Genomic DNA, 25479 nt, shown 5'->3' with positions numbered 1-25479 from the left:
GTGACACAGTGGACCAGAAGGATTTAACAGATACATTGAGAAGATTTCATCCTAAAGCAACAGAATACACGTACTTTGTGAGTTCACATGGAACATTTTCCAGAATACATTACATATTGGGTCACAAATCAGCCCTCAACAAGTACAAAAGATTGAGATAATATCTTGCATATTTTCAGATCACAATGCTGTGAAACTCAAAATCAACCACAAGAAAAATTTGGAAAGACCATGTATACTTGGAGATTAAAGAACATCCTACTAAAGAATATTAAAGAGGAAATTAAAAAGTACATGGAAGCCAATGAAAAGGAAAACACGACAACCCCAAATCTCTTGGATGCAGCAAAGGCAGTCATAAGGGAAGTATGTAGCAATCCAGACCTTCTTAATGAGGGAAGAAAGGTCTCAAATACACAAATTAATCTTACACTTAAAAGATCTGGAAAAATAACAACAACAACAAAAAAGCTAAAACCAGTAGGAGGGAAATAATAAAGATTAGAGCAGAAATCAATGGTATCAAAATAATGATAAAAAATAACAGATCAATGAAAACAGGAGCTGGTTCTTTGAAAGAAGTAACAGAATTGATAAACTGCTAGCCAGATTGATCAAAAAGAAAAAGAGAAATGATCCAAGTAAATAAATTCACAAGTGAAAGAGATAATACCAACACTGTAGAAATACAAACAAAAATAGAATATTATAAGCAATTATATGCCAACAAGTTGGATAATCTGGAAGAGGTGGACAAATGCCTAGAAACATAAGAACTACCAAAAGTGAAGCAGGAAGAAAGAGAAAATTTGAAGAGACCCATAATCAGTAAGGTAATTGAAAATAAAAATCTCCTAACAAACGAGTCCAGAGCCAGATGGCTTCCCAGGGAAATTCTACCAAATGTTTAAAGCAGAGTTAAAACCTATTATTTGAAAGCTGTTCCAAAAAATAGAAATGGAAGGAAAATTCCAAATTCATTTTATGAGGCCAACATTACCTTGATTCTAAATCCCAAGACCCCACTAAAAAGGATAACTACAGACCGATTTCCCTGATGGATGCAAAAAATGGCAACAAGATACTAGCAAACTGGATCCACTGATATATTAAAAAATTACCACGACCAAGTGGGATTTATACCTGGGATGCAGGGCTGGTTCAATATCTGCAAATAAATCAATGTGATACATCACATTAATGAAAGATTAAGAGCCACATAATGCTCAGTAGATGCAGAGAAAGCATTTGACAAAATACAGCATCCTTACTTGATAAAAACTGTCAAGAAAGTAGGGATAGAAGGATCATACCTCAAGATCATAAAGGCCATATATGAAAGACCCACTGCTAATATCCTTAACAGGGGAAAACTGAGAGCTTTTCCCCTAAGATGAGGAACACAACAAGGATGTCCACTCTCACCACTGTTATTTAACATAGTGTTGGAAGTCCTAGCCTTGGCAATCAGGCAACTCAAAAGACACAAAAGGATCCAAATAGGCAAGGAGGAAGTCAAATTTTGACTCTGTGCAGATGACATGATATGTATGTGGAAAACCCAAAAGACTCCACCAAAAAACTGCTAGAACTGATTCTTGAATTCAGCAAATTTGCATGATATAAAATCAATGTAGAGAAACTGGTTGCGTTTCCATACACCAATAATGGAGCAACAGAGATCTCAAGGAATCGATTCCATTTACAATTGCACAAAAACCCATAAAACACCTAGGAATAAATCTAACCAAAGAGGCAAAAATATATATACACAGAAAACTATAGAAAGCTTATTAAAGAGATGGAAGACACACACAAATGGAAAATGTTCCATACTCATGGATCAGAGGAACAAATACTGTTAAAACGTCAAAACTACCCCAAACAGTATACATATTCAATGCAATATCTATCAAAATAACACCAGCTTTCTTTACAGAGCTTAGAACAATCCTAAAATTTGTATGGAACCAGAAAAGACCCCAAATTGCCAAAGCAATCCTGAATAAGAAAATGCTGGAGGCATCGCAATCCTGGACTTGAAGCTGTATTACAAAGCTATAATCAAGACATTATGGTACTGGTACAAAAACAGACACTCAGATCAATGGAACAGAATAGAAAACCCAGAAATGGACCCACAAACGTATGGCCAACTAATCTTTGACAAAGCAGGAAATAATATCCAATGGAATGAAGACAGTCTCAAATAGTGTTGGAAACCTGGACCACTCTCTTACACCATACACAAAAATAAATTCAAAGTGGATGAAAGACCTAAATGTAAGACAGGAAGCCATTAAAATCCTAGAGGACAAAACAGGCAACAACCCCCTTGACCTCAGCTGCAGCAACTTCTTACTTGACATGTCTCTGGATGCAAGAGAAACAGAAGCAAAAATGAACTACTGGGACATCATTGAGATAAGAATCTTCTACACAGCAAAGGAAACAAGAAAACTAAAAGGCAGCCTACGGAATGGGAGAAGATATTTGCAAATGACATAGTAGATAAAGGCTAGTATCCAAAATGTATAAAGAACCTACCAAACTCAACACACAAAAAACAAATATTCCAGTGAATGAATGAGCAAAAGACATGAATAGACACTTTTCCAACGAAGGCACATCCAGAAGGCTAACAGACACATGAAAAAATGCTCAATATCACTCATCAGGAAAATACAAATAAAAATCTCAATGAGATACCACCTCACACCTGTTAGAATGGTGTGCTAAAATTAACAACTCAGGCAACAACAAATGTTGGCAAGGGTGCGGAAAAAGAGGAACACTTTTGCATGGTTGATGGGAATGCAAACTGGTGCAGCCACTCTGGAAAACAGTATGGAGGTTCTTCAAAAAATTAAAATAGGACTACCTTATGACACAGCAATTGTACTACTAGGAATTTATGCAAAGGATAAAGGAATGCTGGTTTGAAGGGGCACATGCACCTCCATGTTTATAGCAGCACTATCAACAATAGCCAAAGTATGGAAAGAGCCCAAATGTCCATTGACAGATGAATGGATAAAGAAGTTGTGGTATATATATATACAAATGTATTTTACTCAGCAATCAAAAATAATGAAATCTTGCCATTTGCAACTACATGGATGGAATTAGAGTGTATTATGCTAAGCGAAACAAATCAGATAAAGACAAGTATCATGTGACAGCACTCGTGGAATTTAAGGTAAAAAACAGATGTACATAAGGGAAGCAAAAATAATATAAAAACAGGGAGAGAGGCAAACCATAGGACAGAGAAAGAACAAACTGAGGGTTGCTGGAGGGAAGATGGGTGGGGGAATGGGATAAATGGGCAATGGACATCAAGGACACTTGTTGGGATAAGCACTTGGTGTTAAATATAAGTGATCAGTCACTAAACTCTATTCCTGAAATGATTATTATACTGTTAACTATTTAAATAAAAAACAATATATATTTATAAACAAATAAGCTAAGTTCAAAATTAGTAGAAGTAAGGAAATCAGAGCATAAATGAAACGGAATTACATAGAAAAGGTCAATAAAACTAAGAGTTGGCTCTTTGATAAAAATGAATCAAGAAAATGAGACTCAAAATCAGAAATGAAAGCAGAGGCATAAAAAATGATTCATAAAAATGAAAGAATTAGAAGACTTATGAAAAATTGAAGACAGGAAATTGGAAAATCTACAGGAAAAAAATGCCTAGAAATAAGCAAAGTACCAAGACTAAATTAGGAATAAAAAGAAAATCTGAAGAAACGTGTAACTAGTAAGGAGATTCTTTCAGTAATCAAAAATCTTTCCACACTAAAAGCCTGGGACCAGATGTCTTCATTGGAGAAATATACCAACCATTTAAAGAAGCATTAATGCAAGTCATTCTTAAACTCTTGCCAAGAAAAAAAATGCTTTTAAACTCATTTCATAAGGCTATCCTGCTAACAAAGCCAAAGGTGTGTGTGTGCACGTGTGTGTGCCCCTGTGCGTGTGCCCATGCACGCGTGCACGTGCACGAACCCCTATGAATACTCATGTGAAACTTGTCAATGAAATACTAGCAAACGGATTTCAATATCACATTTAATGGGTCATACAGCATGATCTTGTGGGATTTATCTCTGGGATGCAAAGAGTCTTCAATATATGGAAATCAATCACACTATGTGAACAGAATGAAGGCTAAAAAAATCAATCACATGGCAATAGATACAGAAAAAGCAAATGACAAAATATACCATCCTTTCAAGTTAAAACACTCAAAGTAGGAATAGAATGAAATTACTTAAACATAACAAAAGCCATACGTTAAAATCCCATGATAATTGCATACTTGGTGAAAAACTGAAAGCTTTTCTTGTAAGATCAGGAACAAGTCAAGGACACCTACTTTTGCTAGTTCTATTCAACATAGTACTGAACAAAATAAGTATAGATACCATTATTCACAGATGGCATATGTAAAAAGCCCTGAAGATCCCATAAAAAACTATTGGACCTAATTTAGTGAAGTTGTCAGATATAAGGTCAACATACAAAAATTACTTGTATTTCTATATACTAAAGAACAATCTGAGAAGTTAAGAAAAAAACCCTCAATTATAGCGTAAAAAAGGAAAAAGTATTTAGGAATAATGTTAACCAAGGAGGTGACAGACTTGTATATTGAAAACTTAGAGAACATTATTGATAGAAATTTTAAGACATAAATAAGTTACCTGTGTTCATGGACTGGAGGACTTAAAGCATCCATACTACCCAAAGAGTTTGCACATTCAATGCAATCCCTATCAAAATCCCAATGATATATTTTGTAGAAATAGAAAAAAAAAAATCCTACGGTGCCTGGGTGGCTCAGTCTGTTATGTGGCTGACTCATGGTTTTGGCTCAGGTCATGATCTCACAGTTAGTGAAACTGAGCCCTGAGTTAGGCTCTGCTGTGGCAGCGTGGAGCCTGTTTGGGATTCTCTCTCTCCCTCTGCCCCTCCCCCCACACACTCAGTCTTTGTCTTTCTCTCTCTCAAACATTTTAAAAATAATCCTAGAAGCCATATGGAACCACAAAGATCCTGAATAACCGAAACAATCTTGAGGAAGAACAAAGCTGGAATCCTCATACTTCCTGATGTAAAAATCTATTGTAAAGCTACAGTGTCCTATATCCTAAACATAGGACCTGAAACTATGAAACTTCTGTAAGAAAACAGAAAAGATGGATGATAATGGTCTTGGCAATGATTGCCTGCCTAGATATGACAAAAGCACAAACAACAAAAAATTGGACAAATGGGACTATGTATGGTCCCTGACTTAGAATGGTTCCACTTAAAACTTCAAGTTGATGAAGATGGGATAGTGACAGATATTCAGTGGAAACTATACTTTGAATTTGAACTTTTCTGGGGTTAGTGACAGGTGGTACAACACTCTAGTATGATGCTGGGCACCAGCAACTCCCAGTCAGCTGTGTGATCATGAGGGTAAACAACTGATAGACTTATAACCATCCTGTACCAATAAAACCATTTTGTTTTTCACTTTATGGTATTCAAAAAATTAAATGAGATCTTCAACCCTATATCATAAAATAGACTTGGAGTTAGATGATTTTGCCCAATTGTAGGCTAATGTAAGTATTCTGAGTATTTTTAAAAATTTTTTTAAATGTTTTATTTTTGAGAGAGAGAGAGAGAGTGCAAGTAGGGGGGAGGGGCAAAGAGAGAAGTAGGCAAAAAATCCGAAGCAGGCTGCAGGCTCCAAGCTGTCAGCATAGAGCCCAACACTGGGCTCGAACTCCTGACCTATGAATCGTGACCTGAGCTGAAGTCAGCTTCACTTAGCCGACTGAGCCACCCAGGCACCCCAATGTTCTGAGTACATTTAAGGTGGGCTAAGCTTAAACTGCTAGGAATGGTAGGTTAGGTGTATTAAATGCTTTTTCAGTTGACGATATTCTCAATTTATGATGGCTTTATTGGGATGTAACCCCATTGTAAGTTAAGGTAGATCAGTGCATTAAACTAAAAAGCTTCTGGTTTTATTAATTTTTTTGTTTTTAAACAAAGGAAACCTTCCACAGAGAGAAAAGACAGCATATGGAATGGGAGAAACTATTTGATAAGGGGTTAATATCCAATGTATGTAAGAAACTCTTTCAACTCAACGGCAAAACAAAACAGAACCAAAACCAAAAACAAAACTAAAACAAATCAAAACCAAAACTTGATTGATGAAAGAAGAAAGGGACTGAATAGACAGTTCTCCAAAGAAGACCTACAGTGATTAACAGGTACATGAAAAGATACTTAACATCTCTCATTATCAGGGGAAATACAAATCAATACTGTGAGCTGTTATTGCTCACCTGTTAGGGTGGCTATTAGAAAAAGTTTTGGTTTGTATGCAAAGAAAATGGATCTCTTCTCCATTGTTGCTAGAAATATAAAGAGGTGCAGATACTATGAAAAATAGTATAGAGGTTGAAAAAAAAAATACTGTGATTCAGCAATCTCACTTCCTGGTATTTATCCAGATGAATTAAATTTAGGATTTTGCATGGATATTTACATACGTATGCTTATTTCAGCATTGGTCACATTAGCCAAGAGGTGGAAACAACCTAAGTGCCCATCAACAGAGGACTGCATACAGAAAATGTGACAAAAATTTAAAATAGAATACTCAGCCTTAAAAAAGAAATTGTATTTGCTACAATATGGTTGGATCTTGACATGATGCTGAGAGAAATCACCCAGCCACAGGAAGACTAATCCTGCATGATTGTACTTATAGCAGGTATGGAAGAGTACAGAAGTGCTATGCAGTTCAGTGGATATGGTTTATCATGCAAGATGAAAAAGTTCTAGAGATCTGTGCATCACAGTGCACGTAACTAATACTGTGCTATATACTTAAAAATTAGTTGCAGATCGAATATTGCCTTTTTTTTTACTGTAATAAAATATATAGCAATGGGTAACATCTTTGTGTCCCACCCAATCTACCAGACTTTTGGAAACATGAGAAAGTAAAGGAAAAGGAAAACATGTTAAATTTTGGAATTGAAGATGAATAGATACGATCTGATTTCTTAAAGCTCCTGGTTTAGGCAAAACTGATTAAGGACTCAGGAAATAGTGTTCATAATGTTAGTGGCCCCATTTTTTTTTCAATATATGGAATTTATTGTCAAATTGGTTTCCATACAACACCCAGTGCTCATCCCAAAAGGTGCCCTCCTCAATGCCCATCACCCACCCTCCCTTCCCTCCCTTCCCTCCCACCCCCCATCAACCCTCAGTTTGTTCTCAGTTTTTAAGAGTCTCTTATGCTTTGGCTCTCTCCCACTCTAACCTCTTTTTTTTTTTTTTTCCTTCCCTTCCCCCATGGGTTTCTGTTAAGTTTCTCAGGATCCACATAAGAGTGAAACCATATGGTATCTGTCTTTCTCTGTATGGCTTATTTCACTTAGCATCACACTCTCCAGTTCCATCCACGTTGCTACAAAGGACCATATTTCGTTCTTTCTCATTGCCATGTAGTACTCCATTGCATATATAAACCACAATTTCTTTATCCATTCATCAGTTGATGGACATTTAGGCTCTTTCCATAATTTGGCTATTGTTGAGAGAGCTGCTATAAACATTGGGGTACAAGTGCCCCTATGCATCAGTACTCCTGTATCCCTTGGGTCAATTCCTAGCAGTGCTATTGCTGGGTCATAGGGTAGGTCTATTTTTAATTTTCTGAGGAACCTCCACACTGCTTTCCAGAGTGGCTGCACCGATTTGCATTCCCACCAACAGTGCAAGAGGGTTCCCGTTTCTCCACATCCTCTCCAGCATTTATAGTCTCCTGATTTGTTCATTTTGGCCACTCTGACTGGTGTGAGGTGATATCTTAGTGTGGTTTTGATTTGTATTTCCCTGATAAGGAGTGACATTGAGCATCTTTTCATGTGCCTGTTAGTGGCCCCATTTTTAAAGCAAATCATATTTGATTTTTATAATGAAACCCAAAAGTTTAATAATAATAAATACACAAATCTTTAGAATATAGAATATATACCTTACACATAATTAGATATAATGTATACAGTTTATTTATATACAACAGACATTACACACACACATACACCACATAGAAGATATTCTCTAGGGACAATAAGGGTAAGTTAAAGGGGATAGATGGAGGTGAGTCTGTCTGAAATTAGAAGATGCTCATCCCCTTTACTTTGATGGAGAGGGAATTACTGGCATTAGGACGGCAAGAGAAGGTACAGGAGCTGCTTTAAGAGAGTGTACCTAGCTCCTGAGCATTGATGGCCAGGAGTGTTGACCACCCTGGTCCTGAGGAGCAGCAGCATGGCAGAACGGATGTTGGTACTAGGTACTGGAAAAAGTAGGTCTTACTCTGTAATTGGTGGAAAGTCCCTAAACCTTCCTTTGTGAAATGAAGATGGAGTGTACCTGACTTGTAGATCAATGGCCTGGTCTTATTACAGTGTCAATTTCAAATCTGTTTCTTTCTCAGACTTTCCTTGGTATTGACTGGGTAAATATGGCTGTCAAACTTCTTGGATCTGTCCCAGACTAAGTCTTTGATTATGGGTCTCGTCTCTGAATAAAACCCAGGAAACTCTTTCTTCTTGTGGTTTCTGATATGCAGGTTTGGACAGAAGAATGAAGGAGCAGATAGGTGATGAGCCACTTTTAGCAGCATTCAGTTCAAGTATCAGGTTCTGTGTCTTTGGGTGACAGCACATCCTGCGGAGTGCTGGCAGCATGAATGCTCTTTTTCATTAAACACCAAATTCATCCATAGAAGGAAGGATTTTGCCATTTAACCCCTCACCTTGGCTGAAATTGCTTGGGATGTAATTTGTTAGTATCCATTGTTAATCTCCTACAGGTCATAATACCAGTTCCCGTGAGAAGGTGTTTTGCAGCCATGGGCAGGGGCAGAGAAGCCATGTGTAGGATTTTGTAGAAAGGCAGAGCCTCTGATTGTCATGAACTATAAGGTCATCATTAAAAAACCAAGCTTAACGTGTATCAAGCACATACTATATAAGCTAGACCTGTACAGGATGCTTTCCCATACACCAACTCCCTTATTTTAGTCACCAAACTGCATATTTATCAGTTCTGTTTTGCACTATAAGTTTTGACCAACGTTCTAATGTCCTGACCTATTTTAGATCCTATATGCCTTGTTTCGATCGTGCATATTTGTTTCTGTCTGACGGATAGCCACCGCCTCCCTCTACTACCTCTGTAGTTCTACCTCTAAGACGTCTCTGACTTCTTTGGTGAGTTTTATTTGATGGCTGGACATATAAGCACATTTATTCCCAGGAGGGCCTTCAACCACTGAGGACCCTTCAGGTATAGTAAGGGGAAGTTTGTATTGTAGGTCATGGCTCCTGTGTCACAGAAGTTGTGTTATGAAGCCTGTTACTGATACTACATCTACCTACCAAACTGAAACTGTGTGTTGACTGAGTACATTCTCAGATGCTGAGATTATCATATTAATGTGTTTTAGATTAAATTTACATTGGTATCTCCAAAAATCTTGAAAGTCCATTCTTGCTGAAAGAAAACATACTTAACTCAGAAATCTATCAACTGGCTTATCATATAATATCCCAGTTCCTCAGCCTCCTTGGTAACTGTGAAATCAAGACATTTATGTAACTGATGGCATTTTTTTGATGACCATAAGTGTAAAAACTAGATAAAAGGTAAAACTAAGATTCGGTTTGTGTATTGGTTTTAATTAGTTAGGAAATGAATTTTAATCTTAGAGTCTTCAGAGACCAATGTTTTTGTTCATTAAATATAGCTCAAATGATTATATTTTCTTTGCTGTTCTAGAACAAGGAACAAATGATAATATGTAACTTTTATGTTGCTTTTTATAGTCATCAGTGTTTTCACAGCTATAATGTTATTTAGATATGGTCTGTGTTCTCAAAAAGCTTACACTGAGCAACTTGAGGGAGAAAAACTAACAGATACGTAACCATTAAAAAAGTATTAAGTGGTTGTGACCCTAAATAGAGGAGGAGAAAGGTCAGTATAGGTTGAATAAATCCCATTATGTGAGAATTGGCCTACTCTTGCCTCTGATTTGTGAAAAAGTATCAGTTGAACTTCCCTATATTTGCACAATGGAAACATTATCTTAGCTCCTTAATGTTAGATTGTAAGAAGGACAGAGGTGCTCATATTTTACAGATACAGAACATGTCTATCTGTGTCTAATCACCCTTGATTAATTCATTGTAAAAGTCATAGATGTGCAATTAGAGAATAAACTCATTATCAAAAGAAACATCAAATAACATATTTTGGCTTTCGTTCTTAGGAAAACACAGATGAATGGATGCACTCGCATTATGTTATTGTGTTGCTGTTGGCACAATGAGGCTGGGTCCTCCGCAGACACTTGAAGATCTTGCAATTTATGTTATGTTTCCCATCAGTTTCTTAACTGCAAAGCCTCATTACTTCAAGTTATACCATTTAGCCCTTATAGGAAATGGAGGCAGAAGGAAGAAAATTCAGATATAGAAGTAGCTTAATTTTGCGTTAGGAAAAATGAGAATTCACTTATGAGCTCTTTTTGCTTGAAGTGCATTCTGTTGGTAAGCCCCACTCTGAGACTGTTTATTATAAAACAACTGTGCTACTCAGTACAGCTCAAGGGCTAGAGGGAGAATGGTGCCCCAGGAAGGCTCATACTTGTTACTCTGGGTATTGCGTATGCGTAAGATTAATTGTGACAGCAGTGCTTAGGTGCTTATGAAGCATCGAGAAACTAGTGTCTTGAGAAATGAAAGATTTATCACATGGTGTCTTGTAATTTTATATAGAATTAAAGTCAGTGATGCTCAAACCTGTGTAGCATGACACACTTTGGATCCCTGGGCCTCTTAAAGATTTTGAGTCAACAGAGCTGGGAGAGACTCTGGGCGTCTACGTTTTTCAAAAGTTCTTCAGGTTATTCCAGTACAGTTGGTTCACTTTTCTTTAGAAATGCTGGCTTGAGTTCATTAAAATTTTGAGGAGTGAAATGATTTATTGCAATTCACTGAAAAATAAATTCTAACATATTGAAGATAATTAAGCCCATATTTTTGTGATGCATTAACAATTCTTGGAATTTGTTATTTTTTAAAAGTGGTTCATATTACTTTGGAGAGGTGTTGCATTTTGGAAGACTGCTCCTATGTTGTATTACCATTAATCAGGTGCTGTTGCTTCTGAAGTAAATATCTGATAGGCATATGAACTTCACCTCTTGTAAATCCACATTATCATTTTTAGTTTTGTGAGATTATTTAATCAATTGATTTATTAATGCTGTATCAGGAGAGGGAAATGCTTCTGTAATAACCTCTAATTTCATTTTTATTGAAGAGCCAGTATGGATACATTATTAACAAAGCCCAAAGTTCACATCAAGTTTATTTTTTGTTCTACGTTCTGTGGATTTTGACTGCTGCATAATGATCCATATCAACTGTCACAGTGTTCTACACAATAGTTTCACCACCCTAAAAATTCCCTGTGCTCCATGTATTCTTGCCTTCCCCCTTTCCACAAATCTCTAGCAACAATTGATCTTTTTACTGTCCCCATAATTTTGCCTTTTCCAGAATGAATACAAGATTTTCATGTTTTTTCATGGATGGCCTGATGTCTCATTTTAAATAATACTCTCTTGAGTATTTCAAAGTTTAACCATTCACTTAACACGTTGGTTACTTCTAAGTTTTGACAAATATGGTTAAAGATGTTGTAAACATCACGTGCAGGTTTTTGTGTAGATACGTATTTTCAACTCCTTTAGGAAAATAGCAAGGAGCATGATGACTGCATTATGTTAAGGCAAAATTTCAACATTGTAAAGCAAACATCTTCCTTGTTCAAGCTACATGTTCATCTTGAATTGTGTTGGGGACTCTATTCTACTCATTGAGACTCAGGCTCAAAAGCACACCATAGCCTGACACGGACTTTCATGATGAGCTTAGAAGAAATGGGGATGGTAAACTCTGGAGGATCTTACAAGAGCAATTGGATAATGTAGCCTGGAAATGACCCACATCACTCATGCTCCCTGGTTTCATGGTTTCACCCCCACAGATGGGAGCCTGGAGATTTAGTTGCCCATGGCCCCAAAAGGAACCGATAACTGGATTTTAGTGAGTAGTTGTAATAACGACCACATTCTGCCCGTATGTTCATCAAATATTTAGTTTATTCTCCTAAACACCTGAGAAGTACACTCCTCCCTCTCTGAGGATCATGCTCCAGAAGTGCCTTTTAGTCATGACATGAAGTTCAAAGTACAGCATCTCTGGATTGTGTATATGAGTTTGCACACCAGGAACAGGGAAAGGGCCACTGTTTCTAGATACATACCTGGGAATAGACTTAACTAGTAATGATTGCTGGGTGGAGCTCCCACTCCATTGCGCTCCGTAGCCCTTGGCTTCACCTTCTGGGAGATGTGCTGTTTTCCTACTATCCTCTTTGGTCACGTATGAAGTAGGGATTGGACAATTGGATTTTCTTGTGATCTGAGCAGCCTCCTCAACCCACTTCTTACTGTAGATGTTTGAGAACGTCAAGTTCTTAGTAGGTGTCATAGTTTTGGTTTGTTTTGGCAATTCAATTCTCTCCATGTCTTAGCTCTTCCAGTCCAAGTACCAAAATGTTCTAATGGCCACACTCAGATATTGGTAGATGTTTTCTCCAGATTTGCTCTGTATCTGTTTTCTAACCCTCTCTTTCTTGGCTTAATTGTGGATGCCATAGGGGCCTATCATGCTGCTTTGGCAGAACTATTTCTTCAGTGTACTTTTTGCTGAGCCATTTTTTCCCCATCTGACATAATTGGATGTGACTTAAATCTGTTCAAAGATTGTAACTATCAGTGAGGCAGCTAAACTCTGGTTGAATTCTTCCTGCAATGGAGAATTTTAGTGGGCATGCACTGTTGAAGACATTGGTCATTTTTCCTATATATGTTAAGTTTGAGAAAGAGTTGTCTCTTCTAAACTTAGAAGTTCCTGCAGTATGGGCTCTATTACCTGATATTTCTGCTTATGGCATGGCTAATTTGTTCCCTGACTTTATCTTTCTTGTAGTACCTATGCTATGCTATTGTGTCTTCCGTAAAAGATCTAAAGTCCTAACCACTCATTACTTCAGAAAGTCACCTTATTTGGAAAGTCTTTACAGAGATAATTAAGTTCAAATGAGGTTTATTAGGTTGAACACCAATACAGTACCGTGTATGTCCTTAAAAAGGGGAAAATTTTAGAAAGACAGGAATAACGCCATATGAAGATGAAGACCGAGTAGCCCATGTATAAACCAAGGAACACCGAAGATAGTCAACAAAACATCAGGAGGAGGGAGGGACATGAAACAGATTGTCCTTCATACGAAGTCCACAGAAGTCAATCTTGGTGACACCTTGATCCTGGACTTCAAGCCTCCAGAACTGAGAATACATTTGTTTTTTGGTGGTAGTCTATTATGGAAGCCCTAGAAAACTATAAACCCTTCAAATGAAGCCAACCACAGTGGGAACACAGTATGCTGTTGTGATTCCTAACCACTTCGAGAGATACACACTCACTAAGTATATTGATCAGTTGACCAAATCATCATAGGTAATAACATTGTCAAATGTTTTCACTGTATGATATGGATTACCATATTCCTAGTAGCAGTGTCTGCTTCATTCAGGATAGATTATGCTGCTGTAGCAAACACCCCTTAAAAACTCCATGGTAATGGCCTATTATCCCTGGTGCTACATACCCATTGCCGGCTGACTGGAAAGCTCTGGTCTCTGCTGTCCTCATTCAGGGTGCCAGCCTGATTGAAAAGTGCATTTCAGTGTGATCCCAAGATCACCACAGAAATCAGAAAAGAAGAAAGGTTTCCTACTGACAGTTAAATGTTTCATTGATCTGTAACCTATAAACCAGACCTGGCTGCATATCCTCACCCAACTATAAGGGTAACAGGAATTTTGGTGTTTTGTGTGCTCAGAGAGAAAGGAGAATATTAGTGTAACATGGATAGTTACCACCAAATATCCCCAAAATACTGGTCTAGAAATAGCTAGTGTTTTAATTTATTTACTCAACATTTAGCAACACCTTATGTACCCAGCACTACAATAGGTGCTGGTGATAAAGAGAAAAATGGAAAGGATTCTCTGTCCTCAAAGTTTTAGTCTCGTCAAGGAGATATTGATCAAATGTAAAATTGGAACTAGGGTGATTGCTGGGAGGTCAGGAAAAATTCCTTAAGGAAGTGATGCTTGAGTTCAGGTTTAAAGGATGAATAAGAGCAAACCAATGAAATATAAGAATCTTCAGGAAGAAGAAACATACACAAAGGCCTAGAGTAGGAGGAAACATTAGATGGCATGGTGTGAAGATGGTTAGGGACAGCATCATGAGACCGAGGCTGCAGGGATAGGTAGGCAACATATCCTGCAAGGATTTTGAGGCTATGGGAAGGAATTTTGTCTTTTCCTCAGTATAGAGTAAGTTACAGAATTGTATCCAGAAATAGAGCATGTTTCTCTGCGGTTGATGGCTGATGGGCATCATGAAGACTGGGTATCTCATCTTTATATCCACTTCGCTCAACTAATACATGGTCAGAACCAGGATTAGAAACAAATGTGCTGAGTCAAAGTTGATTCTGCACTTCACTGCCAGGATCCTGGGGATCCAAGGTATCAAGGTCAGAGATAGGAAAAACAGCAAAGTGTAGTGGGGAACTTGAAAGATTAAGATAATAAGAGAGATAACAAATACAAACCATCCTCATTCCCCAAACAGTATTTTAGCAAATGAGTCATTTTTTTTTCTTCAGGGCTTTTTCCCATTTCTGTTAACTTTGATACCAGAATATTTGACATTTTTTTCTCTAATTTGACTATTCACAGCCTATTTAAAATTGATTTATAGCCTTAGAGTTCTCAAAATAATTCCAGGTATAAGCCAGGAGAAGGTCATCTTGTTCACAATTTGTACAGATTACCAGGGTTTTTTCCCTGCCTAGTTTAAAGGGACAGCTTCAATTTCATTGCTTTGTGGCCCTTGTCTTTAACATGCATCATCTCACGCTAATAGCCCCAACCTGGTTTTCACACACCTTGATCTGCTTGGGATCATTAACTCAGGAGGCCACTGAGGCAAAGACCTGTAGCCACTTGCTCAATGTCATGCCAGTAATTGGCCTGAGAGTTGCCCATGGGAACCAGATGTATCGTCTCCTCATCCTAAGGTTTTGCCATTATGGGCCTCAGCCTCCTGGTTTGCTGAGGCAGAAGGAGCTGCCATGAAAGTGCCACCCAGTCCCTATGCTGAGTAGTGCATTTTTGGAATGATTTGATTTGCTATAAAGAGATGGTGTATATATATTTTTTCTAGCTCTGTAGGCCTCCAAACAGCCCCTGTTTGCTTCTGTTTAATTTAGTCCTTAAACTAATGAACTCTGAGGACCGTCATTTTTATCTTTTGCTGTCTCTAAGGTTTAGAAAACCCTTAGACTGAATTTTACTGTAATTTGAGATGTTTGCTTCTCTCCTATGGTGGTGTTTTGCAGCATGTCCTGTAATTATCTTGTTTTCTTATGTATTCCTCATTTTTCCTAGGTCATCAATTATCCTAGGTTAGTGGCATTTGTCTCCCAGGTAAGTGAGGTGCTGTCTTTTGGCCTGGAAATACTTTGATTTGTATCTAGTATTGATGGAAAGTTTTTTGAAAATTCTTTATATACTTCCATTTTTAATGTTGAGAGAATATTAAATATTAGTGGTATTTCACAGTAGGATTGGGAATGAGGTCAAGATGTTCTACTCTGGTTCTAGGAACTGTCCTTACAAGGAGGACATAGGGAATAATAATAAAATACAAACTATAAAGCCAGATCACCTGTGTGCAAATCATGATTTTTTTTTTTTTGCCATCTATAGAAAACATAAATCATTTAACTTTTCTGAGCTTTTGTTCTCTTATCTGTAAAGCAGAACAAACCTTGTCACAGGATGATCGTAGAATTTTATGAGATAAGGCATGTAAGGGACTTAATATGGTGCCTGAAACACAGATAGGGTTTTACTAAAATGTATTTGTTGACTATGTGCCATATCCTGGGTATTATTTCTTACGTACATAATCTCTTAAGACTATTAAGAAGCTTTGCTAAAATGTCTATGGCTTTCTAATGAGGAAACTGTATTTAAATTTCCTCATTAGAAATTTAAATTAGTCATGGTCATGAAGCTAGTAAATTGTGGAGTTGGGGTTTGCGTTTATCTCACTCCAGAGGGTCAGCCAGTTGATACTATACTGCAAGGCCTCAGGAGTACTGTTTATTGCAGTCATTGTACCGTTGTGTAAAATGGGTTCTCTTCAAGGGCTCCTGGGATGTATATGGCATGACTTATTTCTTACTGGAGTCCCTAAATTGCTTTTTGGTTCCACATGTGTTTTCTCATACCAACTCTGTTAGGGAGTTGTTTATGCATGTTTATGTTCCCAAAATTAATGTGCGGAATTCCTAATCCCCAATAGGATGGTATTTGGAGGTAGGGCTTCTGGAGAGTAATTAGGTTCAGATGAGGTTATGAGGGTAACCCCTCATGATGGGATTAGTACCTTTGTGAAAAGAGGAAGAGCTTTTAGAGCTCCCTCCATCTATCATGTAAGGATACAGCCAGAAGGTGGCTGTTTATAAGCCAGAAAGAAGGCTCTCAGCAGGAAGCAAATCTGCCAACATCTTGATCCTGGACTTCCTAGCCTCAGAACTGTGAGAAATAAAAGTTTGTTATTAATGCTACCCAATCTCTGGTATTTTTGTTAAAGCAGCCCAAGCTAAGACAAACTCCCCTAGGATTGTCCTCTTTTAACCTGCCTTTGAGTTCCTTGTACCCAACCCCAATATCTGATTTTTTTCCCTCCCTGTCCTATGTTCCTGTGCCCAAAACAATTATTTTGGTGGTAATACATCAGATAAGTTTCATTTCATATATATTAAGCATCTACGAAGTGCATCATGTAAGGCATTCACCATTTTTTTTTTTTAACTTCAAAAGAACCATATTGTATTACACCCACTTTGTGTTTGAATGTGCACCAGATCACAGAGCTGGGAAGTGTAAGAACCAGTATCCAAACCTAGGGGTTAATTTAGTAATAGTTACTGGAATTATTAATTGGTTTTACAGGCTTGAAGGTCGTGAGGATCCCTTGTATTACAGTGGGAGACATAAGTATTCCCTGTTGCAATGGTTATTTAATCACTATTTGAGTTCATTTGGAGAGAAAAGCCTCTCAAGACATAGCTTGGATGGAACTGAAGGCATCTCCCACAAAGTAATATGGATGCGCAAGGAATACTGACCAATGGACGGGTTGCTTCTGGCTGGGCTCCAGAGCTTAAGAGAAATGAAAGCTCAAAGCTTTATCTCCTATCACTCTCCCCCTTGTTTTTACATTGAATATGTATGTAATTTAGGCCACAGCCTACAGAACATAAGATTGTATCTGAACTAGAGGGTGAATGTGTATCATTCATATAGGTACAGGGATTAATAGGACAATGGATCTGTACTTTTTGGGGAAAAAGTTTTAATGTTTATGTAAGGCAAAGTTGGATTAAGTTAGCAGGAGGTGTTGTGTTTTGTGTTTTTGAGGTTCAATTCTAACAAGGAAGGGGTGGAAGGATGTTTTGTTACAGGAGCAGACTATGACCAATACTTACTTTGGCTTGTATAACACCCATTCTAGTTCCCTTTTTGTTTGTTTTCCTCTGCTAGGGACCAACATTTTTGGATTCTCTAGCAACTTAAAGTGCTAGCAAGTGGATTGGGTTCTACCAAACCAATGCAACATAAAAGACTTAGGAGTCATGGTGGCTGTGAACAAGGAGCAAGTGTAATGGTGGAAATATCTGAGTGTATGGTGTGGCCACAGTGGACTTTCTGGAGCTCCTTCCTCACTGGTGACACCTAGAGGGACTCACTAGTCCAGTTTGTGTGTTAACTTGCCAGCTGTTCTCTTGTCCGGGCAGTGACTGACTATAATATGCCCAAGGAAGTTCCCCAGCACCTGTAGAGATTTTTGTCTTGGACAAAATCCACATCTGCTTACACTTCCCAGACTAGGTTGTCATTTTCAACTGAACACTGATCGATATATTAGGTGTTGTGGTTCCAATTTCCTAGTCTTTCTACTTAATTACAGCTTCTTGTTAAGAAGAAAATGCAGAGTTGGATTAATCACATAAGTCCTATTTGTAAGACTGATCAAGTGCATGGGAACACTTTGTGACACATAATTTCAGATTTTCACCCTGGAACCTTTGAACGGATTTCTAGATTCAAGACCATTCTAGAGGGTTGCTGTTTCTGATCATTTGTAGGAGTCCCTTGTAATAAGTAATAGACTATATTTCCATAAAGAAAAACTTGATTCTTATGTTAGGTAAAACCAGCTATGGTATTTATTATATACCGCCCCCACCCCCCCAAGATTATTGCAGACTTGATAGAAATCTGCCCAAGGGAGGTCCAGATGTCTTACATGGGGGTGGGAAGGCAGGTCTCAAGCCAATATGTTGAAGGAGGAGGGACTTCCTCTGTGCAGAGGCAGCACAGGCCAGCCATTCTGCCTGACCTAGGGGATGGGAGTCAGGGAGAGGCAGCCCCCTCCCCACTCAACAACTGGGCTTTAGAATAATTCAGAAGGCAGGACACTGAGGCTCTGACGCAAAACAGGTTGACTTATGTCTGAGAAAAGAGATGAGGCCCCTCACCTCTTCCAAAAGGTATGGGGGAGGGGAGCATGACAGCAGGGAATCCCCAGGGGAGAAAAGTCACATGGTTGGGAAAGAGGGTATGTATATTATTTATTATATTTTGAAAACAGTGAGTTTAAGGGTTCCCCAAGGATTTTAGAATTGCTAATTTTATTACATGACCTGGCTACCTGTAATACCTTCATGGTTATTTTTGGAATATGCTAGAATTGTAAATGTGAAAAGTAAACTTTTCCTTTTGCTGGTGAAGCCAACAGTATAGAAATTCCAACATAAATTAGTATTACCATTCACAGGGTCTCTGTTCTGAGATCTACAAAGACCTTGGCAACAATGATTCATGGGGAGAAAGAAGAAAGATGGGTCTGTTTGGGGCATGGGCTGCTATTGGAGGGAGTCATCAGAAGTATAATCAACTCAGCTTGCTCTTGGCCCCTAAGAATGTGATTTGTTAGTTGGAGCCTGGTAGCCTGAGTCGGGTAGTAGGGAATACTGAAAGTTCAGGTTAGTGGCTGTGGTCTCATTAGTTCACCAAAGGCGGTCAGTTTACGTCTAGGATTCAGTGCAGGATCCTGCTTTTAGGGGAAGGAAAACTGACAGAAGCAGTTCAAATCTTAAGGGCCCTAATCAGGTGGTTGAGGTTAGGGCAGAGTTATAACAGATGGGAATAAAAGCAGAATAGGGAAATCAAGGTAGATGTTCACAGCCAGCTATTGGACAAGTGTGACAAATGCCTGGGTATGCATATGCATGCCTGCGGGCGGGTCTGGTAGAAGTAAGACCATGGTGTGGTCTTGGAGAAGGAGGAAATGAGTGGGGCAATCCATGATTTGCGAGTTTTACTTTGGGCCAGGAACTTGTTACCTATAGCAGTGAGACTGTCTCCACACTTGTGCTAGTTAAGATGAGGTGGCTGCTTTATTTCCTGTTATGACTATTTTAGGAACCTGGGAGGGAGTTGTGGGAACGTCATAAGTGAGCCTGGTGAGAGAGGCTACGTAGGCAGGGGCTGACAGATGGGTAATGGAGGGAATGGAAGGCACTGTTTTGAAATGGGAAACAATAAAATTAACTTGCACATCCTCTATGCATGAGACATTAGCAGTCACTTTCAGGCCAATTATGTTGGCCATCACATTTTAATAGTGGCACTTAAAGTCAATTTAATTAGTAAGTTTTTGTGAATAATTTAACATTTCACTGAAAGTAAAACCATTCTGAGGGGAAAATAGGTATCCTCTAAATAATCACAGCTCTGCAAAAGCAACTCAGACAACTAACAACAGAGAAATTGCTCCATTTTTAAAGTGACATTTTAATTAGGTATTTAAAAATGAAACATAGAAACATTGCTATCAAGGGTGGTGATGAATAAGATGGGTTCCAGTTTTGGTATTTTGTTCACTCTTCTCTTTCTTGAGTTCAGAGTTATTAACTTTGATCCTGTTCTTTCTTATTTTCTCTTTAGTTTTCTCCCTACTATCTCCATCCCCCATTTCCACGGTTGCTATTTGATGTAAGCTTTTAAATTTTTTTTTTTTTAACATTTATTTATTTTTGAGACAGAGACAGAGCATGAGTGGGGGAGGGCAGAGAGAGAGGGAGACGCAGAATTGGAAGCAGGCTCGGAGCTGTCAGCACAGAGCCCGACGCGGGGCTCTAACTCATGGACCGCGAGATCACGACCTGAGCCGAAGTCGGATGCTTAACCGACTGAGCCACCCACATGCCCCTGATGTAAGCTTTTAGCACCTGGTGATATTTTTTTTGGTGAAATTCTAGTTTGTTGTTCTACCAGCCTGCCCTACATAATACTAGCAATTTAAGCTTCAAAAGAATTGTTTGGTTCTTGGTCCTCATTTAGTTGAAAAAAGGCAATAAAATCTTCATAGTTTGTTTTGACCAATTCTACATTGTTTCGTTGTATTCAAAGCTATCCACAAGTGTGTCCTTAGTCATTTTTAATTGGAGTTGTTTATTTGAACTTTTTGAAAATCTATACCTGCTGATAACATTTTTCTGAGACAATGAGATCTATATATTACCCATATGCAGATAGAAATATGTATATGTCTTTTCATTTTCTCTAGCTTCTCTGTACCAGTCAACCTACTTATAAGCCTACACTTGATTGTTCTTGTTAATTTATATACAATTAAGAGTCCTACCTTAATCTCAAGACACATACCCTTAAAAATCAGGCAGAAGTTGACCATCTGTTGTGGGCTGAATTGTATCTTCCCTAAACTCATATATTAAAATCCTAACTCCTGAGAATGTTATCTATTTGGAGATAAAATCTTTAAGATAGTTTTTTTTTTTTTTAAAGTTTCTTTTTGAGGTGGGGTGGGTAGAGGGAGGAAGACAAAGAATCTGAAGCAGGCTCCAGGCTCTGAGCTGTTAGCCCAGAGCCCGATGTGGTGCTCAAACTGATGAACTGTGAGATCATGACCTGAGCTGAAGTTGGATGCTTAACCCACTGAGCCACCCGGGTGCCCTGAAGATAGGACCTTTAAAGAGATAATTAGGTTAAAATGAGATAATTAAGGTAGACTGTACTTGAGCATGACTGGTGTTACTCGAAGAAGAGGAAATTTGGCCAGACATGTACTGAGGGAAGAGGATGGGGAAACATAGGGAGAAGACGATATTTCACAAGCCAAGGTGAGAGTCCTTGAAAGAAACCAACTCTGTCAACACCTTGATCTCAGACTTGAGCCTCCAGGACTAGAAGAAATTTATGATGTTTAAGCCACTTAGTCTATGGTGGCAGGCCTAGCAAACTAATACACAATCCCTTTTTAAACGGCAGTGAGTCTACTCAGACCTTGTTGGTGCCATTCCTCATCTCCCTTCTGGGGGTCATGCACAGGGGGACTGAGTTCCTCACTCCCAGTCTTTTCCTCAGGGTGTTTTGCTAAAACTAGGGGACTCCCCTGAATAAACCGTGTCTACTTACCATACATATCCCTTTTTCATGTCTACTCAGAGACAGATTAATCTTTGTTCTGAAAGGCAAAATTAAGAACTTGCTCATTTTCTAACTTGAAAGTCCCAGTTGAAAGTCCCCCTTGAAGCAGTCTTTGTCCCACATAGTCTTTCTTTTTAATTTTTTTTTTTTAAGTAGGCTCCATGCCCAATGTGGGGCTTGAACTCACGACTTTAAGATTGAGTTGCATGCTCTACCATCTGAGCCAGGTGCCCCTCTCACACAATCTCAACAATCATTACTTGGATCATGTACACATTTTCCACCTTACTGTAATTCTTTGTGCATGCCTCTGTCATTGTGTTTATAACACAAAAGCCTAGAACCTAGAAAGTCATGTTAAGGGAAGCCAAGAACAGTTTCTGTTCTTATTCTGCTTTGGTCATTTAAGCAGACTCAGTGCTTTTTAGTGTACCTCCTAAATTGATCCAACTTCACATTGCACTAATGATAAATGGACAATTTACTGCAGATTCAGTGTGGAGCTGGAGTGTGAGTGGGGCCATCTTGGCAATGATACAATTCTGCATCCTGTCTTCTGTTCGCCTTCAGCCATCTGATGGCTCCTTTAAAAATCTGCCCTACTGAACACAGCAGTAAAACGTTCATTGCTGAGTTGCATGTTCCACCTCAAAAACAAAGGAATGGGGAAACAAACTTTGAAGGAATGGAAATAATTTTCTTTGGTTGTAGATGGATCTCTAAGTATTCTGTGTTAGATGTGGAACAGGAAAATGGACTAATCTGATCTAAAAAACTAGAACTCGTACATATTAGGCCTAGGTGGGGAAAAGGGAAAGAAAGGCTATACCAAAACCACTGTAACACAAATGATCCTCTTTCTCCTATCCATAATAAGCTTAATTACTTAGCAGAATACCTTCAGGAGACACTTACCATGTGGGACAAGGAACTGCCTGATAAAGTTGTGGTGGTTTTTTGGCAGAAGGATGCCAGCCTACACAAAATACCTGTGAGAGCAGTTGGAAAGGTGTTTTACGGATTTTCTAGTTTATATTGGATGGCCTGCTATCACGGAAATGAGAGCCAAGCCATGAAGTCACCTAACTTATGCCTACCCACAGGGCACTTGATATCACCTTTCCCACTTCAGTGAGAAATGGGTCAAGAGCCACTTTCCTCTGGAGAGGAATGTATAACCTAAAGCTTGCCACCTCTCAGAAGTTTCTAGCTCTCTAACTTGATTTAACCATGTAGAAAGGCACTTTATTAGATCATATATGAATTCTGGATAATTCCAATCTCAGGGCTCCCTAATATCTCAGGCACTATTTAAGCCAGTTGTATATTTAGCTAATTTCTGAGTTTTTTTCCCTGAAGAAATTTTCCTCCTCATTCAATTCTTCTAACTTTCTTTGATTTTTTTTTTAATGTATAATATGGGTTCTTCAATTTAAAAAAAAAAAATCATGGATGACATAAAGTACTTTTTCCCATGATCCAGACTAAAATGAGTTAATGTATTTTGGAGGTATGTTGATGCTCTGAATTGGGGTTGTCCACTGACTTGTGATCCAAATGGAATCCCACATGCTGGTATAATAGTAATCAGGTCACGTTGGCATAGGAACACATCCTTCACAGGAGCATGAAAGAATTCACACAGAGAAAAACACTCCCAGAGGACAGCTGTCAACGTGACCTGTATAGGGTTGCTTGTCCAAGCCATGTCTTCATGGGTCATTGGATGCTAATGGTGACAGCAGAGGGGTCTCTCAAATTCCTGGACATAAGACGCATCTGGTCATTTAAATACCTCTTGGCATCGTTCTGTTTCTGATTCAATGTTTGCTTGGAATCCAATACTGATCTAGTTCTATTGTAGTGATGGTAGACGTGGTCAATGGCTGTGTGAACAAGGACAAGTAACTTAGGCTCTCTGAGCCAGTGGTAGTTTCGTTGTCTCTAAAATGGTCATTATAATGCCCATATCACTGTCATTTTGCACTAAACAGAAGTCTGTTTTTCTCTCCCTTCGTTGATGCCTTCTCCCTTGATCTTTGTAATAAAACAACTCTCTCTTAACACTCTATTGCAATATTTATATATGCATTATTAGAAGTCAGGAGAATGTTTTCTGAACCTTCTGAAGCCCGGGTTATTCCTTGAGTGTGTAGGGTTTCACCTATAAACAACTGAAGTTACTCCAAGTGAGCATGTCAAGTCCATTCTGGAGGCCAATCTCAAACGTACAAAAGAAGTAGCTCGCTTGTCAGCAGGAGTGATTTGCCTCTCATATCTCATTCTCCTTAAATGGGGCTGGTCCCTGAGCCCTAGGATGACCCAAGCACAAGCCAGGGAGGTCCTCCAGGCTTTGGTCAAAATCCTGTGCAGGATAGAAGGTCTGAGAATGCCTTGAGAGGAAGCAATGGGATTCAGCTTGGGGTGCTTTGCTAGAATGCTTTTGTTCACCTGTCTCAGACACCTGATACGGACTTAAAAAATTATAAGAAAGGCACTCCAAAGTGTGGGAACTCCTGATTTGTGGGCCTGGGGCAGACCCCTTTGGCTAAAGCCTAAGGGAAATACTGTCTGCATCTGGTAATTCTCAATTTGGCATTTCCAGTCATTGGTTTGCGAAGTACTCTGCCTTGGGGCTGTGGATTTTCAGACTAGATTATGTCTCCCCAAGTATAATTTAGACTTAAAGGGGCTAGGAAATTATCTAAACCTGTAAGAATACCCAAAATCCCAGGAGGAAAAATTAAATATGGTTATTAACCAATGTGAGACTCAAAGTCTCTCTCATGCAAATTTTTCTTGTCAGGAACGATGAGAGTTTAATGGTAGAAATTTGTGGATTTGTCATCTCAGATGTTGTCTGACTTTTTTGTTGTTGTTAACAAAGTCTCTTATTTCTCTCCACAATAATTTACATTTCCTAAATTATCAGCCAAAACTTAAAGAAAAATCTAGCTTTATTGGTATGTGCCCTTATTTATTCTCTTGTCTGCCTTTAAAAGCTCATATTTTTTATTTTGTCAATCAAGAATTTTTTTTTTTTTTTGGTCTTTATTCTTAGTGAAATTGGTCAGCCATGTTGTTTACTTAAATAGAACATTTCTAGGGTGTTGATTGTCCCAAGTGTCTCCTTACCTATTTTTGTATTGTTAAATTAGAATGTCTATCTTGGGGTGCCTGGGTGGCTCAGTCAGTTAAACGTTGACATTGGCTCAGGTCATGATCTCGCAGTCTGTGAGTCTGAGCCCCACGTTGGGCTCTGTGCTGACAGCTCAGAGCCTGGAGACTCCTTCAGATACTGTCTCTATGTCTCTCTCTCTCAAAAAAAAATTAACTAACATTAAAAAAAATGAAAAAAAAATGTATATCTTAACCTTCATCTAGTTAAGCCCACAAAAATCACTATTTCTATGTATAGTGGGTTGATTTGTGGCTTCCATATGGTTTTTCAATTTAATCTCAATTCTAAGCATTTTTGGATTTGTTTCTATCTCACATGTATGTCATTTATTAGGAAATAAGAATTAGTACATTTGTTGACCTTCTATAAATAGTCACTTAGTATGGATTTATTTAAGAAAAACTAACTGGTATATGTCTGATTTTTAATAAGTATCTTCATTAGAGACCACTGGCAATAC

This window comes from Panthera leo, chromosome A1, assembly GCF_018350215.1.
Source record: "Panthera leo isolate Ple1 chromosome A1, P.leo_Ple1_pat1.1, whole genome shotgun sequence".
In the NCBI taxonomy this organism is placed as follows: domain Eukaryota; kingdom Metazoa; phylum Chordata; class Mammalia; order Carnivora; family Felidae; genus Panthera; species Panthera leo.
Note: the sequence above shows the minus strand (reverse complement) of the source record.